We start from the raw sequence: 18,616 nt of genomic DNA, 5'->3' as shown, positions 1-18,616 counted from the left end.
CCAAGCAGCCATTAGTTATATTCAGCAAAAACTGTACCTCATCCACATTCCACTAAATTTAAAATACGTAGGTATTTTAAAAACTTCAAAAAACAGACTAGATAACGTTTTACTGCAGCCCGAACCCGATCAGTATTCGCCCCTGCAATTGCTTGGAAAATTATATTAGGATCAAACTCAATTTGGTGCGGCCCGCAAATCACGCACTCACCGCTCCCATCGAATGCACTGTCTGGCAGTTTTAACCCTTTTGCTGTACAAAATACACACGGCGACGCATTGATTCTATGAGGGGACTACGTACTATATCATGGTGTTTTCAATCCCGAATCCTGTTAGAAGGTACGGAGGGCTCGCAATATAGGAGATTCAATTAAGTTGGATGGGTATAAAAGGCATTAACAGCGAAAAAACATGCTTTTTTGCTGCGAAAAGACATATTAAAATTTGCAAAAAAAATATTCTTTCTCTAAAGTGACACTTGACACTAAACTGACATTCAACTCAAAAAGAATATTAGAAAACTAAAAATAATTATTTATTTTGTAAAAAAATGCAGACACAAAATAATGATGATGTTTCTAGTTCGGAAAATTTAAATTCTGATCAGAATTCGCCCCCACAAAATGCCCCCACAAATTCGTTCCAAATTTAATTTGGAATGCGCTGGAAATTCCGCAGTCACCACCCTCCATACTACATTATGTGACACTTTTGATCCTTTTACATATTGCGTTGGATCATAGATTTAGATTGAAGCGGTATTTGCTAGAATTTATTGATTCGAATTTAAGCCTGTGTGTTTTTCTTTTGAATTTCGAAGCGAGCTGTTGGGATTAGTAGTGGAGATTGGAGTTTGCTTATTTGTTTTAAACTTTTTTTAAATTCCTTTTATGTATAGCCAGTACCATGCAGCTGAAGTCTGTTAATGACAGCACTTTAAATTCAATTGAGCGACCAGGTTTAATGTTAGTAAAGATTAGATTGTTCCAAATTGAAAAAAAAAGTTAACGTTTTTGAGCCCATAAAAGTTAAAAAAAAATTCAGCTCTTACAATAGTTTTTGTGGAATAGGAATATAAATTGGCACATTTGGAAAAATAACTCCAAAAACATAAAACGCACGCTGTAGCTCTAAAAAAGGGACATCAATAAATAACCCTTTAATTGCTAAAGTTTACAGCTTTACAAATTGAGCGGCCATTTTGTTAAAAAACGCAATAAAAACTTGAATAAAAAAGTAATATTCCATAAAGTTGTGAATATTTTCAGTCACGGAATATTTCTGATGTTTATCTGTGAGTATTTACACAGACAGACGGACAAGATGTCATAAATATTTCACAAAGTGATTTCTGCCGTGATACGCGGCAGTATTGGAGGGTTACGGGGAACCAGCACGAAGTTTACGCGAATAAAGTTTTTGTTAAACGTTCCCTTGCGGCTGAAATTGATATCATAATGCGAGGAAATTAATAGCGGGAAAAATTATAGTCAGGGTTATGTTCTTTTATTTATGGCTGAAACTATTAATAAATTAAGGACATTGAAAACATTGTCCATGACCGCCATGGTTGGCGTTCGTTGGGGGAGGCCTAAGTTAAACAATAGACAGCAATTGGCTGATTTGATGATAATTGAAAACATAAATAAAGATGATATAGTTCTTTGCCCTCTACTCTAAGTAATAAATATCCTAAATTGCCAGTATCTAAGATGTCAATGTACTCAATTTATAGGATAATAGCTTCATTAAAGTTCAAAATATATCTGCTAAATCTTAAGCACCGAACGAACATAATCCCCTTTAATTAATAAATGGCTAACGAAAAACACTTTCATAATTCCCAGAATTAAATTCAGATTCAACTAATAAGTCAAGTCTGGTCCCGGATTAAAGCTATTAAAACAAACAATGGAATATACTAATTTCTGCTGAGCTTGTCCTAAAAAGAACTTGGACGACATTATGCAAAACGAACGGATTTAAGAATCAGCTGGCGCGGACAGTGTTTATGCTAAATGGGCAAATTAATCTTGACTGCGGCCGGATTTGTCGCATAGTAAATCTTGGACACCCTAACGACGTCCATGTGTTGGTTTCCAGTCGTAGTTTTATGCACTGTAATCAGAAATCACTCAAGACAAACGATTTGTTAATTGCGTTGCGTTTATGCTAATGTTTTGTGGAATTGTTGACGTTTTAAGCGTATGTTAAATGTGAGAAGAAAATGACAAATTGTGATTTCTGGTATGGTAAGGACAACGGCAGAAGAAGTAGTACCCAACTGGATGGAACGAATTCACTATTCGATGAATAAATAACATTTATAGATGGAGTTATTGAACGTTTTCATTCAGCCTTTCGATCATTGCAAGTTATACTATGATATTACTACATAGTATCAACAATGTGTTTTATTTCCATTTTCCCAAAAACAAGCAACAACCAATAAATTCCGTTTCCAACAGTTTCAGGGAGAAAATTAAAACGGTAATAAACTCGAAACCCTATATTGAAACTCACATTTTATTTCGGAATTTCGCCAATGCGGATTAAAAATCAACAGTCGCCGAATAGTGGGGCCATGCAATTAATCTTACCGGAGTTGTCCGAACGCTGTCCGTTGTCCGGGACTGTCCTGCGAAGGTCGTAAATCTTGGACACCCGCGTCCTGTCCGGTATCTCGCTGCGCATACAAATATTCCAGTTGGCGTATAATAGAAAATTCTTTGGGAAATGATTTTAATTAACTTGTCTTTGTTGAAATGCATGTCGTTTTAACGTGTAAGCTCGCCTCGTATGTTGAGTCTCACCACTGAGATTGTGTCATATGACCGGTCTTATTTTATGTAACCATAGTAAGTATAATTATTAGTACTGCCATTGAAGCATAGTACTTAGTCGGGACCCAAAAATTTGGGTCAAGTTTGTGTTTTTGTTTCTTTCTTTCTTTCTTCTAATCCTCTAAGTAAGAACTTAGGATTCGTTATCAAAACTTTAAACGTTTCATTACAAACAATTACACACTCATTCCTTCTTTAATGGCTGAACAAAAAAAACTGACAATCGCAATTAGTTTAGCAGTTGCAGACACAAAGAGTTTCACTCCAATCCTTTAGCGACAATACTATACCAGATGTGACCCCTTTACAAGTATGGCACCAATGCGATATCGCAAGGGTCATTAAATAAAGTAATGCAGAAGGTCTGCTTAGAAATAAAAGTTTAATATTACGTACGAGTAATAAACATTACGTCAAAAAGTAAAAAGTAGATTGCATATTAATTGATGAATATACTGCAAATATTTTTTTTATTAACGCTTCTGTGAAAAAAATTCAGTTGACACTTGACTTTCGGCATTTCAACCAATTTTTACACATATAATAAAATAATCTGTTCGCTATAAACTCCAATCTTCTGAACGGCTTTACATAGAGTTTTCACCATAAATATATAAGTATAGTAAGTATATATATACACTTGTCACAAGTATAAAATATAGGCATTCTTTCAAAATTCACTCTTAGTTTTTATGTAATATGTATGTACCTATATTCATGCTAAATATTCTTATCATGTATGAAATTACATATAGGATAATTCTTCTGCTCTTTTGCTTATTGTATCGTAATATAAAAGTGTAATGGAGGTAAATAATGACCGTTATATTTTATGATTAAGTATTTTAACATCTCACCATTAGCTTTTTAGAATAGCGCCGGCTTAATAAATATTTTATTATCTTTTATTGCTTTTTCTTTATCTTTCGTTTTTAGCTTTGAGGAAAATTTGCCTTTATTTTGTGCCTACTTACAGTGGCTTTACAAAAGGTTGTCATCTTACAAAATGTACGTACCTATCTATAGATTAAAATAATTAAATTATTCTGTCTTTTATATACACAACACCTAATTAAAATATTGAATGAGAGGTTTGTAATCAGACATTGATGGAAACTACTCTTCAGCCTTCAAAATATAAAAAAATATCTACTCAATTAAATTATACAACATCAATCCAAAAGCTAATAAGTAAAAAGTATATACTTTGAAATATTTTCATCTAACTATTGATTAGACTGTCTCTTCAAAACCTTTACACTACGTCCTTCACAAACTCGCAACTCGTCTTTCAAAGACAATGCAATACAAACTGTATGAGATAACCGCCCCCTCATTATTGTCTGCAAAAGGTTACCCAGGTCAATGCCCTCTGAACATATAAACTTGAAGATTTCGTAATTCCACATTCCCTTTGCTTTTAGCTGAATGAAAGCCGCGTGGAATCGCGATGAGGACATGAAAATGTTATTACGGCTTTCCTGAAGATATGTTGCGGTATCTAGTTGTATTAGACGTTTAGGTATTGAAAGAAATAAGTCTGAAGTAAGTTTTTTATTAATCTTAATAGATAATGGTGGAGTGTTCCTAGTTTGTTTTACTTTTCTTAATAAAATATAAATATCAGCTACTCCGATATGGACAGCAGGTACAAGTGTTAAAACGTAAATTGCTAACCCATTCATAATTTAAACCCCATTTATAAATCTAAGCTAAGCTATTCATACGTCATCATACATATGTCGCTGTCATTATTCCTAGTGTCACCATTTTGTGTGCAGTACAGCATACAGTTTGTATGTACTCAAAAATTCTTATTATTCGTAAAACAAGAACCATATTTTTTTTTTCAATGCTTTTTAAATCATAAAATTCCAAATAAAAAAAGCACACTAAAATCACCAAGAAACTGCAGAGAAAATTTTCAGTTCCAAGTGAAAATATTTAACTAACATTAACACTTTCTGTTGTGCGCAACCGGGCGAACTAAGCCGGCACCTTCGTATATTGCCACAACAAAATCGTTATACCGAAGCAAACCTGGGTAAACGCAATAAATTGAAATAAACCTTCACGGTGCATTCCGACCGCCACGACGCGTCGCGACGAATAAATAAGAAGGTTGCAACAAAATTGAATTAAATTCTAAGGAGGTTGAATGGTTTTGTTAGGTTTTGTTTGTTGATATTATTTTTAGTGCTTTGGAGTTACTCATGTCTAGGAATTTACGATGAAATGTATCTGTTTACGGTGAGTCGCACAATTTGACCAATGATCAGCAAATACGCGTTTTAGTTAAAATGTGAAAGTGGGTCCTGGAATTCCCGATAAAATGGAACTGTTCTATGAAAAAAAATAAAGAAAAAGTTTCACATACAGTTGAAAATATCAGTATTTAAATTAACAAAAAGCCAATTTCAAATGGAAGCTGAAAATATGAATTTACAAGAAAATAATTTAAAACCGCTGACATTACAGTTAATTAAACGAGTAAGTAGACCATTGACCGCGTCCACTGAGTACTTATCGGTGCAAATATATCGATATTATTATCAATGAATTCAATAATGTTTGCCTGTATTTAATAGTTTGGCTGTAAATTAAATGAAAAGATCTGTCATTTTCATACGGTATTTTTGGGTGTAAAATGCGGTTTCATCATATTTATAAATGAGGTATTTAATATAATAGTTTGTTGGGTTACCTTTGCACTTAATGAACCTTGATGCCTTATCTTAAATTGTTTACATAAAAAAGCACGCCTTTACAACATTTTGAGAGTGGGGAGAAATCGACCTCTCAAAGTCTTAAAAACTATTGTTCCATTTCAAGCTTTATCACAATACAAAGATAAAAATCTCCACTTAATAATAATTAAAAAAGAACCCAAAAACGTCGCACATTCAGAATATTGTTTGCTTCAAACAATAATTAATACACGAACGTGTCCCGCACAATAAGTCCCCGGTAATCCAATTCCCGTTGCACCGCATTGAATAAATAGCCCCATCTGAGCGATACGGACAGATGAATACCGTTCTAGCAACGTCTGTAGAAACTCACCGATATGGAGCAAAAGATACGATCTTTATTAAGAAAGAAGATATGTATTTTAGTGATGGAAATAACTGGAAATTATAACTATGATTAGTTTGCCTTTTAATTTGCCGATCGTGAGATGAGTACATACACTAAGAATTGTGAAAAGGATGCGATCAAAATTCTACACTTTTAATGAAAGTTGACAAGCGACAATTTTATGTCACTGAATTTTTATTTTAATTACTCTCATTGTATCTACATATTCTGTATTAGTATTTTTATCTCACATTTATTTTAGCTAACAATACCGAGAGAGCGAGAGAGAATTTTACGTAAACTGCAAACTAACGTTCACCTGTTACCAACAACCGATCACCCGTAACTTACAACTGCATACAACGTACAATCGCCATTCCTTCGCGTCACTTCCAATAGTTCCCTGTAATAGAAAACTGCACTTCCCTCAACGACTAATCCATTTTAAGACAACATCAACATGAGGTATTCCATTTTCCCCCGGCCTCCTCGCCACGAGTAGTCTGCAAACATTCCAAGCGTTCCATTAACTAATTGTTAATTATCTCCCCTACCTCCCCTTGCGAACGATGACGTTTTGATGGAGACGACCATTTTTCGCTTTTTGTTATTGTTTTTTTCGAAGTTTTAGATGATGGTGCTTTTTTTAAATTGCTATAATTTAAAAAAGAAAATACGAACCGCTATGCAGTGTGATAATTTTTCGCAATTTTAAGATTTTTTAAATTTAAATTATAAATCAATTGGTATGCACATCAGAATTATCTTGTAAGAGGTACTTGCATTTTATCCGATGACTTAGACCGATATAGACGCATAAAATAAAAAAGATGAGCAACGAATGTACTTCTTTTTAGAGCACTAACAGAATTTCATAGTTTTGATAAAATAAAACTAAATTAAACAAAGATACGGTAACTCAAAATCAATATTTTAGCCAAACCTTTCAGCATTATATCCGTCTCAAAAAAAAGATAAAAGCCGTACCTCTAAATAATCCCATAACAAACCCCATAGGACCAAATGCAAGGGAAATGGGCCTCGTGCGTGCTATTTGATTGCACGTTATTTCCAGACATTAACTTTTCATTTCGTTGTAATGCTGCTCAGCTCTAAGAGCCTATGGAAATGACCTATGATAATGGAGGTCCTTGTTTTTGTTTGCTACTTAAAATTAAGTATCCATTACTGGTGATAAGGGGAATTTTATAGAGGACGTTTTTGAAAGAAAAGGTGGAGCACTTTATTATAAAACATTAAACGCATATTTATATGAAAACGATCGCGATATTCTTTTCATTCTTCGCCAAAGCTCGAAGAACAACAAGTGCCCTCACAACAACCAATATAAATCCAGATAAAATCTCAGATTCAAATCCTGAATCCAGATAGTGATCTCCAATTTAACTTTGACGATTTTCCACTTGTGCTCAATACACAAGTACGTATTCCAGTTAACTTTTCCAATATATTCGTGTGCTCAAACGAGCGGGAACAATTCTCGTATAAGGCACCAAGGTAACAAAGTGTTAAGTGAGAAAATAAAGAAACGAAAACTTTACTAGAACTTTCCAAATTTGATTTTTGTGCAAGTGGAAAATTTTCCCTGCAAAATATACTCGTACGGTTTTCGTTTTGGGATTTCAAGTTGAGCTTTTATTAAAAGTTTTTAGAAGTCGATTATTTTGTTGCTTATAGCTTCGAAGTCTTTAAGGAACTCTTGAGTCATTCACCAATGTCCAACAATATATCGTCTTCTCAAGAAGTAATAACATAAATAATGTTTTTCTGATGAATATTGATTTATCGTTCTGTATTTTCCTGTATCGCATATATTATTCATTTCTTATGGTAATGGAAAGTCGTAACAATTGGAAGTGCCTTTACTAACTGCGTCATATAAAATGATCATTACATTTATAAAAATATTAGTCGCGAAGCAAAAATAAATACTATTACAAGTCCATGATTACTCTAATACGTCTCCACAACCCTACAAAAGAAAATACACCCATTCGTTCTACTCAAATCGATAACCCAATACGTACAATCCAAATAAATCGATATAAAATAATTATTTATTCTAACATCGAGTTTGGGATTCGATTCTCGTTCGACTCGGTTTAGAGCGCACGGCAAATACTTGAGAGGCACGGATGTAAGGGTACGTTGCATCTAGCGTACCCCGGGGAATGGGGAAGTTTTTACAAAATGTTCTGCCGAAATCTCTATGTAGGAAATTATTTTGGGTAGCATTTTTGAAGGTTTTTTGATATTATTATGTTACATTTGCGGGAGAGAACTTGTATTTTAGGTATACGGTTAATGTACGGGTAATGAATTCAGTGAAACTTTATGAAAAATATTTGTGTATTTTTTTCTAGATAAAATAGGGCATCACTTACATTATAATAAAAAGTAGAAACTCAAAAGTTGATCTAATAAGCAGCAAAGAATAGTAGAAAACTTAAACCGGCTAAAACTGAAAGGCTTACTAGAAAACATTGTCATTCTGATACTGCGAGTATCAGCAGAATTTAGTTATAGCTATAGTTAGTTTCATCAAAATCCATTCGGTAGAGTCTGCATGAAAGAAGAACAAACCATCCATACAAACTTTCGCACTTATAATATTACTAAGATTCTTTACTAAGCTAGAACGCTGCAAACAAAAGCAATGGCCAGCATTTACCGACATTATCAGTCCGCGCACTAAAAGATAGAACTCTTAACATTCGGTAATGCGGTCCCCGGAGCACTATTCTGTAACGTCGACTCATGCCATGGAGAACAAGACAAGCGGAGATGCCAAAACGGACTGCGGGATTGTTCGAAAGAGTTACTGCAGCCCTGGTACATAAAGAGCCTACAAAGGAACATAATGAGTTTCAGTCAGTAAGAGACTGACACTCCCTCACGCTTCTAACCCGGAGCGGGAGGAGTCACAATTTTCTTTTTTATGCTAAAACGGAAAAGCACCTGAGAAAGTAGCGCGCTAAAATGCGCGAGTGAGCGGGGGACCCGACCACAATTATTTGTAATACCAAAAATCGTCGACAGACCAACCCAAACGCAAAATCGTTACTGATCGTCGTCATGCCCGCCGTACGAATTGGACCTAGAAGAAGGCACTTGACCTACCTGCATTATAACATCTCTGCTCATCTTTAACTACTCCTTGACTCATACAAACGAAGAGAGCACTAACAGTAAAGCTGAATGTCAGACATTAACGTTTGCAACATTGCTGCAAGCGATGCAATACTCACTTCGGAATAGGACACCTGAATTAATTAAGTTTGGTGAACTATTTTGCTTTGTCTTGCAGGTTTTGTGTAATGTTTCAGGTGTTCTTGGTGTTGATTAAATTAAGAATAATGGATATTCTATTTTTTTTTGTTTTCAGGGTCCATAAGAACGCTTTTGCTGTTCCAGTGTACATAACATGAGTAGGTATAGTGCAACAATATAACATTTTATTTTCATCATAACTATTAATCCCACTCTTTTCTGAACTCGAGCTTAAGGGTGCTTACATAAAGAAACAGGTTGCCGGTACAGACAAACCTGTACGGGTAGGTACCGATCAGTGCAGGTATAATATTTCAATCCTATTGACTCACTTATAAAGAAACAGGTTACCTGTTTACCTGTTTCTTTAGAATATTATACCTGCATTGATCGGTACCTACCCATACAGGTTTGTCTGTACCGGCAACCTGTTTCTTTATGTAAGCACTCATAAATATGAACTTGTAGCACTCAAAATTATTTTTTCACATAATTTTAATTTAATTAAACGTTCATGATATTTGAATTTATTTAATTCGCAGTATTTTCTACACGTATGTGCCTGTTCTAACAATTCGCTTACACCGGCCCTGAGGCGAGGACGTTTCAGTAACATTGTCCAAAAGGGCACCCTTACAGGTAGCTACAAATAAAAGGGGAGCATTTGAATTACCTACTGCTTAAGTGATTGTTTTATATCGTTTACAGATTTGAAGTAATTCTAGGAATAAAGATTTGCTGAAAGGGGCAAAAATATTTACTTGGTTTTAAATACAAAATTTATTCTAAATCATTGGAATAGAAAACATTGGGGTTCTATTTTTGGATTTTTATAATTAAATAAAAACTTAATAAAAAAATACACACTGAATTAAAAGTTTTATTTTTACACTTTGAATTATGCTAACTTTATGTTATTCACAATTTGAAAAACGACATTTTTTTCTGAAAATATTAACTTATTTGCGATCGCCAAATATTCCCAGCAGTATATTGGCTAACACACGCAAAATGCAATGTCAACAGTCGGTGTCAAACAAGTGCTGTTTTATGAACGGACAGAAAAAATATATAGCACACTTATTTAGAATGGCGGAACTATTTTTTTCCGTTTGCAACGTGAGGTATTTTACAAATGGGCCAATTTAACACTGCTAAAGTAACAATGTGTTTTCGAAAGCGGCTTGTGAAGTGAACGGAAATTATTAGAATTTCGGCTGTTATTATCAACAGCAAACATAGACACAGGCAAATACATGCAAAGCTTCTATTCAATTGTAATGAGTTTATGAGGCAGTTAATTACAGAATTACCTATAGATACTGTCCTAAGCTCCCAACTAAATAACCTACTCGAGACCTATACCATATACCTTGAGTTTTAGACCTACTCAGTCATTCTCGATTCTGAGACATATTTTCATATTTTGTGTGACCATAAACTGTAAATTCCAATGATAACTAGTCATTGAAAATCAAACTTGCCCTGGGCATATATTTGGGTTTAGAAACTCGAGGTTATTGAACCTACAACCCTCGTTAACCTTCCTCCATTATATCAGTATCACCATTTTACGAGGAGCAATAGAATAAGCGACACTCAATTGGTCAGTGCCACAAAAACAGTGCACGTCTCATGATGCTATCGGGTGCAGCTGCGTCTGTCCCGAGGTAGGGAGCTCATACAATATTTACGATTGTTTTGCAATGTGCTATGGTCTAAGGGATGGGAGATAGCGATTCGAAAGTATTGATGCTATAGTTTTATGATGGGAATAGTTTAGCAACTTCTTTAGATGGCAAATAAATAAATATGACCAATATATGACCCAGTTTGACACTCTCTATCGCAGACACAGCGAGGGACAGTGTCAGATTGTACTAACTCAAATATATCTTTCGATCCTTCTGTAAATAAGCTATAGACAAGGCGTGTTATTGTCATAGAGCAGTCATATTTTGCAAAACTAATGTCTGACATGTAAGACTTAATTATGAAAGAGTCACGCACGTTAAATTAATAACTCTTGAAAAGTCTGTGTAAAAACACCTCATCAAGGACATATTACTGAAACAATTGACTAGTTTTTCTTTTTAGGGTTCCGTACCTCAAAAGGAAAAAACAGAACCCTTATAGGGTCACTTTGTTGTCCGTCTGTCTGTCTGTCTGTCTGTCTGTCTGTCTGTCAAGACCCTTTATCTTAAGAACGCGTGGACGTATCAAGCTGGAATTCACATGAAATACTCGGGTCTATTGTCCCTTTAAGCTGTGAAAATATCAAGCTTCTAAGCCAAGCCAATCAAAGGATACAGCCGATTATGTCGATATTTTCAACAAATTTTCGACACTCGCAAAGGAATCAAAACCTACAGGATACTTCCCGTAAACTCAGAGTCTTGAAATTTGGCATGAAGCATTGTCATATAATGCAAATATAGGAAAAATTGCGAAAATCTCATTTTATTTAATTAATTTTTTTTTTATAATATAAAAAAAAAATATTTTAATAAAATGAAACTTACTACCTTATTTCTCACGAACGAATAAAGGTATCAAATTGTTTATACCAAATACCTAAGTCTATTGTCCCTTTAGGCAGTGAAAAAATCAAACTTCTAAGTTAAAGCGATCAAAAGATACAGCAGTTATACCGACACCTTAGACGAATTTCCGTCACACGCTAGGGAATCAAAACCTACAAGGTACTTCCCGTGAACTCAGAATCTTGAAATTCGGCACGAAGCAACGTTATAGTACAGATAAAGGAAAAATTGCGAAAATGATAAATTTGAAGTTACATAAAATATTAAAATATTATTTTTGCTTACATGACATAAAATATTTTTTGCACATGAACGCGTAGAGATATCAAAGTTGAAATTCATATCAAACACTTTTTAAATCTGATTGCCTCTAAACTGTTAAAATTTCGAAATCATACAAAGGTCATTGGGCACCTTAGTATGGAAACCATACGCACGGCGGACACGAACGAAATATAGCATAGTATAATGATATAAGGCTCTGATTTACTATGGCGTTGGTCGCATCAACGTGAGCCATGGAATCTAGAGAAAGCATGTTTAAACATCAAATATTTTCCCCACTTCAATGGTGAATTTAAACGACCAAATGGGATGGATACGAGTAATTATTTCTTTATAAGGAAACACGTGGTAGTTGCAGCATACTGTTCAGGAGTTCCCTCGATACTCTTTGGTCTCCATAATCAAAACAGGTCCAAAACTTCACCTTTTCGCAATTCCCTCAAAAATACACCCGCATGTCTGGTTTTGACTTGATGCGTGCCTACAATATTCGAGAGTTGCCCTCGATTTCTCGAGGTTTCCAGATCCTCATGAGGTCCTGGTCATCCGAATTGAGATCTTCCTTCTTTTTGAAAAGTATTTTAACAATAAAAACTGTCATTGTGACCTGTACACGAAATTACCTGTGAATACTCACGAGTCACTTTTTATCTATACAGGATTTGTACGGAACCCTCGGTGCGCGAGCCCGACTCGCACTTGGCCGGTTTTTTCCATTCTAACCGCTTATCGCTATTAACTTGCACTGCAGAGGTGAGGTCGTGGAGCCGTAACGTTCTTTGACCCTTTCGCAACTTATTTAGAGTAGATAACATATACTTGGAGACATATTTGATTGCTCGTAAAAGTAAACACACTAAAATTTATTGAAAGCTTACGTTTAAGTACTCGATATCGAGATAATATTTATGAAAGTGTCATACGAATAATGAATTCGTTTCAAAATGATCGTATTCTATTTTTAGTGCACTTTTGTTAAGTTCGTAAAGATCAATGACTGCACTAATGCACTAAACTAGTCTCGACGTAAGATTTGACCTGCTCAAATTATTACGCCTTTATCATCCTTTCTCCAATCCATAAACATCGTGTAATCACGCCACGAACTAGAAACAAGATGGCAGGAAATAAGAGCCACAGCTCGCCATAAATACGGCCAGGTGGGTTATATACTGTCATTAGCGTACCGTTCATGGAGAACAAATGAACAGCGGACATGCCAGATAAAAGTTACCTGGGGTTTGAAAAATAGGCCCTAAGAGTATACGATTGTTTGAGGGAAGAGAAACGTTACTAGGTCAGCCCTTAAATGTCTTCTTTAGAACTCTTATTATCCCATTAATCCCATTATCTTTGCAAAATAAAATTCCCAATCATTGGAGAACAATCTTTTTAAGTAATTTCTGATACTTACGCGACTATTAGACATTTAAATAAAACTACTTTTAGGGATTTTTTGATAGATTGGGTTTAATAACACAAGGATACTTAACACCTCGGTAGTTCTAGTTACCTATCACGCCTACCGTATACCTACAATTGACCTACAAGAAGGCGCCTGACCTACCTTTCCTATAGCATCTCCGCTATATTTCCTTCCTCCGTGGTACAGTTCCTTCAGTGGACCGTTAATAATGCCGTTAATGGCAGATGTGGTGCAGTCATTTGTTGTGCATGAGGTACATTATGATGTGTGTCATGTTATGCACTGGGGACAATGTAAGCGGTTTATTGGAGAGTTAGATGTTTGGGAATTATAATATCTAGTCTAGTAGGTAGTCAATGAGCGTCAGCGAAAACCAAAATTGTACGATGGCTGCCCTTTATTTTAGGCAATATATGATATGACAATGTTCTTCTCTTCTTAAATGATGATGGTAAATGAGAAGCTCCATTTTTCTTTGCTATCGTTGTGTTGGGTAATAATAATTTACATGTCACTTGTACTTATTCTGTAACGCTACAATCGTCGAAGATTGATTGATGTATTCGCCGACAGTTGTTTATTATAATTTACTTATTATTTCCGCAGTTGACTTATATACCTACACGTTTATGTATAAGTATGTAGTATATAAGTTGACCAACAACAAACCCCACGCGAACAAATAGCACCTTGAGTGGCATACTTTAGCAGCTCCTCAAAGCGAGTTGCCAAGTTTTTGGTGCAAAAAGCGGGTAGTTCACAATATCGTATGCGGGCTCGCTGGCATGTTTACACGCTGAATGGGACTGTTTCAGCTTGAAACGGAGCCGCACTATGCTATGCATAAGATTTTAGAGCAGGGCGTACTGTGATAGGCGGTAGCGGGTTTGTGAGATGCATGGAGGCTAGGGTTCATTTGTTTGTGATCTGAAGTTGGATGGTGGATGGTAAATGACTCTTGGATATTCCTCTGTACTCACATCAGTGAAATGACAAAAGTGTATCTAATACATTTCTTTAAAAATACATAAATGCTTGCCATCAGGCAATCCTTCTGCTCGTGTGTCACATAAAACAAAAGACTATTAGCAGGCCGTGCTCCACAATCCGACGGTAAAAAACCCGTAGGTAATTAGAATAAACTGGAGGTCAGTATAAGTTCTTATTCATCGATACACACCAATACGCATCTAAAGCATAACAACAGTACTGACACCACTTTTCGTCAAATATCTTTCAATTAAACCCGCTCTCGCTCCCGCTACCTCTCATCACTAACCTCGCACCCCTCTACTCATTGTACCACAGCGCCTCCTTTCAGCTTGGCTCAGTAAAAGCGTCGCTCGGAGCGTTCGACACCAGAACATTTAAGTCTGAGAGCGAACGACAAAGCGGTATTGTAATCGCTTCAACTGAACCCAAAGATATCTGAACAATGAAAAACTATGCCGGCTATTAGTCCCTGAAGTTATTTTTTGTCTTGGAGCGATATCTGAACTTTTTTGATTCGGAAAGCGTGCTTTGTAATTCGATTCTGTGAACATTTTTGGAAGAAAAACTATTTATAAGTTCAATTGACCGGTAGTTCCACTTCTTATAATCCCCCTTTAGATCTAGGTGTACGATATGTAGAATTCGAATATCTTTATGTGTGAGTGAACCACGATATTCTATTGCAGTTCCCTTAAAAATACTTTGTTTTCTTTGTTTTGTAAGATAATTAATAATATTTATACATCTTTTTTTTTGTTTTTTTTTTTATTAGCCTGTGTAGTCCCACTGCTGGGCAAAGGCCTCCCCCATAGCCTTCCATCTGTCCCTATCGGTTGCCATTTGTGACCAGTCCTTGTGGAACACTGACACACTGAAAAAAAATTCAGCTTGAAAAAATCCTGGACGTTAAAAAAAAAAACAAATAATTTCTAAACACCAAAACCCAAGCATCCCAGGACGTTTGCCAAAATAACCAAACGACTAAATTGTACCCAAGGTGGGCAGATTTATAACGAGCCGGCGAGGGACCACAGAACTACGCCTTAATATAAGCAAGAAGGTACAAGCGATAAATTCTTTACGTACACTGTGATACTGGTGTATTTTTAGGGTGACATAGGTCGGTGTATTGGGAACTACGGTACGGCAAATTGATGTAAAGGCCAGATTGGTAGAACTGATTTTTGTAACTTTTGGGTAGATTTCAAGTGAAGGGAGGTATTTCATTCATTAGGTACTTCAAAAAAAAATCATGGTTATAATGAAGGAACTAAATTATTTTCCTTTTAAATGATTTTATTGCTCAAATTATAATGTTGCTATAACATTATCAAGGAAAGAGTACTTATTTACCTCAACTGAAAACACTATAGAATATACTACCGAAGAAATGATAAAAAACCATTATTTAATTTTCCAGAATTATTACTTCAATCCCACACTAATATTCTGCGTTCAAAATCCCTAACTACAAATAAAATCGCGCCCTCTCCTAACTTACACCAAGCGTTTATCTTAGGGGACTTTATATACTGCAGTTAACCGCTTAATTAAACTTAGAAATGTAAAGTAAAACACTGTAAGCACGAGTTAAGTACTCTTACTATGATATTTGCTTAACTTTTGTGGTAAACTCTGTTTGGTCTTTTAAGGGACTGCAAACAGTCTTTATTTAACTCTAAGTTTGCTAGCGTTGTAAATCCCCATTTGTATTTTAAAGAAGGCGAGTTACCAGAGAGTAAAACTTATGTGATAGTTTTTTAACCACTATCCTACTAATATTGTAAATGTGAAAGTTTGTGAGAATGTAAGGATGTATGTTTGTTATTCTTTCACGCAAAAACGGATGGACCGATTTGGTTGGGTATGTAGATGGGTGAAACCCTGGATTAACACATTGGCTACTTTTTATAAACACACTATTACAATTTTTTTTTTTAGAAATGCTATTTCTATATGCTTATTCTATAAACAGACTTTTCAGTAATTTTAGTAGTAAGTCCTCAAACAAAATTGACATCAAAAAGAACGAAAGCCAAAGACCCGCAAAAGATAGTGGTACACTGCGTAATCCCCGATCCTAACTAACGTCGGATTACCGACACCCGCCACGATACGGGGATAAACTGACCGACAGGATGTGCGTAAATATCGCCTACTTACGCTTAATGCTTGCTAGTTAATTTGTTACTGAGAAAAACAAGAAAATGTAGTTATTTTGCTTTTAGAGTAGACCATGACCTATCGCATGTACCTACTACATTATGTTAGGGTCGGCTACAAGTCTAACCAGCTGGGTACCAGTGTGTTACAAGGGGTAAATGCCCAGTTACCCGGTCTGGATTGAAGAGATCAGATAGGCAGTGTCAATTAGAGGCTACTAAACGGAGAAACGTCGGTCAACACTTGTACTAAGTGACGGTGACGAGTTAAAGTACCCATTAATATAAGGAATAATATAACGGCTATTGTTAAAGGCAAAGATAAAGAATGATAGAGACAACGGGTAGGTATTTGCGATTTCAGAATAAAAAATACAAACATAAACTCTGACCGCGTAAAAAGCTTCATGCTAACCAAATATCTAAAGAATTTATCACGAGCGACGCCAGAAGCAAGCAATCTTGATAAACACAGAGAAACACGAAATAAATAAATTAGCAACACCTCACTAGAGGTTGTAGCTACAATCCTTTTACGTAAAACCGTCTACAATCTGACTTATTCGCAATATTTTCACGAATGAAGTACCATTTTAACTTAGAAACGTCTATTGGAGCGATTTTCTGAGATTTATAAAGGTTTTTAAAGCACCTCCGCCGTATGCAAGAGGCTATGCATCTCGCAAGTTTCCTAAATAAAATGCACTAAAAGTTATTTATAGGCACTTGATGTAGCGACAAGGAAAACTATTCTGCATGCTATCTATAGATACTTTTAGTTCTTGCTTTGGGAGACGCTGCTACAAGATTTAATTTTGATTTATCAGTTTCTACATGAAAATGCAGTCACATCGTTAGCTACATTATTATTCTCTTAAGCCCCCCTTGGAAACAAATTAACTGACATGGCTCCACTCATTTACACATCCTCCTTCTAAATAATATGGAAATATTCTAGTTCAGAATCATTTACCAACTAGAATTTTATCCTAAAATACCAAAGAAAAACCCGTGTTACATACAAATGGTTTCTCGTTGGTCTAAAAGCTGCACAGATCTCCCTCACGCCGACAGCCGCCGTCCACACCGGTGATGTTTCGCAAATAAAACAGCAAGCACACTGCGGTCACTGTGTCCGAATGAATTAGGTCAGTATTTTACACGTACACTGCTGAAAATACACATTCAAATAATGCTGGAACTAAATGGGTACTCTCGATTTCTGGGTTAGGTATATCTTGTATGAGCAAGACCACTTTTCATTCTTTAAAATAATGAGATTGATGTAGACTTAAAATGACAATCACGAAGAAATACCTACTAATATCCGCATAACAGTGAAAAAACATTATACATTACATAACCAATACCTAACACAAACAAACCTTTAAAACTGCAATACCTATAATAGAGCATAATTGGTATAGTATTGCAGTTTTACAATTGTAAGCATTTAAACATCGGCACTAAGTCTAAATCGACAAGTGATTCCCTCAGGAACATGACCCTACCTATGCTAATTACTTAGGTACTAAACAAATGTAACTACCGCAATAAACATACTCTAAGAGCCCTGTAAACAAAAGCCACCAACATTTTACAAAACAAAATAAAACCGCAAAACATTTTATCCATCAAGGAATCTCGTTCAACTAAACCCAGTGCTGTGTTCCAGTTAACCCTAGTCACGCTGACGGGTTACAGTCAACGCGGTGACGGCTCAGCAATAAAACAATGTGCTGTGCGGTCAGCGGCTGTGACGTGTAGGGGACCAGCCGTGAATGGGGACGAAATACGAACAACCATGATTTAGCTCTTACAGAAATGCGGACAAGCGAGCGTATGGACCTAGTGGACCAGTGAGGGGTTGAAATAAGCACGATTGTGAGGGGTAGCAATCGATCGATAATACTTGCTTATAAGAACTTTTGGTTAGAATGTTTTGCCGATGAGAAGTCATCAAAAAATGGGTCTCATTTCATGCTCGATATA

Source organism: Helicoverpa armigera, chromosome 7 (genome assembly GCF_030705265.1).
Source record: "Helicoverpa armigera isolate CAAS_96S chromosome 7, ASM3070526v1, whole genome shotgun sequence".
Taxonomy (NCBI): Eukaryota; Metazoa; Arthropoda; class Insecta; order Lepidoptera; family Noctuidae; genus Helicoverpa; species Helicoverpa armigera.
The sequence above is the reverse complement of the archived record's forward strand: the minus strand, read 5'-3'. Positions refer to the sequence as shown.